The sequence below is a fragment of the Schistocerca serialis genome, chromosome 5 (genome assembly GCF_023864345.2).
Source record: "Schistocerca serialis cubense isolate TAMUIC-IGC-003099 chromosome 5, iqSchSeri2.2, whole genome shotgun sequence".
In the NCBI taxonomy this organism is placed as follows: domain Eukaryota; kingdom Metazoa; phylum Arthropoda; class Insecta; order Orthoptera; family Acrididae; genus Schistocerca; species Schistocerca serialis.
Window position 1 is genome coordinate 726,872,177 of NC_064642.1, and position 2,152 is coordinate 726,874,328.

Genomic DNA, 2,152 nt, shown 5'->3' on the forward strand with positions numbered 1-2,152 from the left:
AAGGAAAAAGTAATTACATCACTGGGAGTTATTGGCTTATGGTTCAAATTGTTCTGAACACTATGGGACTTAACTGCTGTGGTCATCAGTCCCCTAGAACTTAGAACTACTTAAACCTAACTAACCTAAGGACATCACACACAGCCTTGCCCGAGGCAGGATTCGAACCTGCGGCCGTAGCGGTCGTGCGGTTCCAGACTATAGCGCCTAGAACCACTCGGTCACTTCGACCGGCTGGGAGTTATTAATCCAAAATTGTATCTACTGACTGCAGCTACGCAACGACTTCATCACATGCTTCCGTTAAATTCCTTTGTGTTCACTGGTTCAAATGGTTCAAATGGCTCTGAGCACTATGGGATTTAACATCTATGGTCATCAGTCCCCTAGAACTTAGAACTACTTAAACCTAACTAACCTAAGGACATCAAACAACACCCAGTCATCACGAGGTAGAGAAAATCCCTGACCCCGCCGGGAATCGAACCCGGGAACCCGGACGCGGGAAGTGAGAACGCTACCGCACGACCACGAGCTGCGGACTGTTCACTGGTGTGTAGTACTACATTTTATTATGGAAATAACTGTGTCAGATACAGTGCTTTGAGTACGAATCAAAGACGTTACTCCCTGCATAAGGAAAGTGAAAATTATCATAGCATTGTTCTGATTTTTGTTATCTCTGTTGCTGAACGTAATGGTAATGACTCCGATTTTCATTTTGCCCTGATAATATAATATATAACTGTGAATATTACGTACTACAACTTGTTAATAACAGCAACAGTTGTATCCAAGGAAGAAATAAGAAGGAATAAATGAGTGCTCATGCATGATACAAAATGAGATGAGACTCGAACGAACATCTTACTCTTTCCAGTAGCTCTAATTACTATAGAGAGTTTCAGTTATATTATGTCGACATGGAGTTGGTGAGAGGCTGTGGAAGTTGACGTACGAACCTGCAAATAAGCACGGAGACTTTCAACGGACTCAAGAGAAATCTGCTTCAGCTCTATATCAATATATTACTACCTGACGAAACACAGACAAGGCGAGTTTAGTTTCAATAGACATTTCTGTACACCATTTGAAAAAGAAGGATATATGCTTATCTTGTTAATAAAACCAGAAAACACTATAAAAATGACGATACAATCTGTCTACCATGACAGGACTGATCTTGAGTTTGCATCATACATTGCAACACACTGTATTTATTACAAATTTTGTACATGTTACTGATATTGTTTTTCTTTTGCATGTACGATTGATGGAGTATTGCAGAGAAGATACATGTACAGGAGCAAAACTTAAGATCGAATAATTGTAACATTGGACGACTACATGGCAGCGTACCAAAAAAAAAAAAAAAAAAAAAAAAAAAAAAAACCACACAATCCACCTTAAGTCCACAAGTGGCTCATCGGGACCATTCGACCGCCATGTCATCCTCAGGTGAGGATGCGGATAGGAGGGGCCCGCGTCAGCACACTGATCTCCTGATCATTATGATGGTTTTCTGTGACCGGAGCCGCTACTGTTCGTTCGAGTGGCTCCTCTATTGGCATCACGAGGCTGAGTGCGCCCCGAAAAATGGCAACAGCGCATGGGGACCCGGATGGTTATCTATCCAAGTGCCGGCCACGCCCGACAGCGCTTAACTTCGGTGATCTGACGGGAACCAGTGTATCCACTGCGGCAAAGCCGTTGCCTAGTGCACGAAAAGCAGGTGAATATTTTCATTTCTGCCACTGCCGACTCTTTTAAAGGCTGTAGAAGCGAGTTATTAGTAGCAGACAGGCACTTTTATTGTAGATTAGACGTAGTCAGTGTGAACAATTTGTTTGTGTCAACCACATGTGCGACGTTGATGCTACACAGTCCGCATTAGATTTTTTTTTTTTTTTTTTGATGTGCTGTTTCAAAGTTACAATCAAGCACGTTATTGCAAGAAAAAACTGTACACTCAGCTGTAATTCCAGAGCTGTCACAAGCAGTAGGAGATGTTACTCGTGGACAGCGTGGTATTATCAACAAGTAACTCACACAACAAGCAGAGCAGTTTGTGGAGGTTTCCCATCAGAGGACAAAGATAACCGGCGGACAACTACTGTTGTGCAGAAGATTCAGTCAGCGGTAAAAGAAGTCA

The 2,152-nt window shown here is 42.4% G+C and overlaps 1 pseudogene; it reads right to left on the reverse strand.

Annotated features, from left to right (window-relative positions):
• Window positions 1-1,597: 1,597 nt before the first annotated feature.
• LOC126482476 (5S ribosomal RNA) lies at window positions 1,598-1,715 on the reverse strand (annotated as a pseudogene).
• Between the last annotated feature and the right edge of the window lie 437 nt (window positions 1,716-2,152).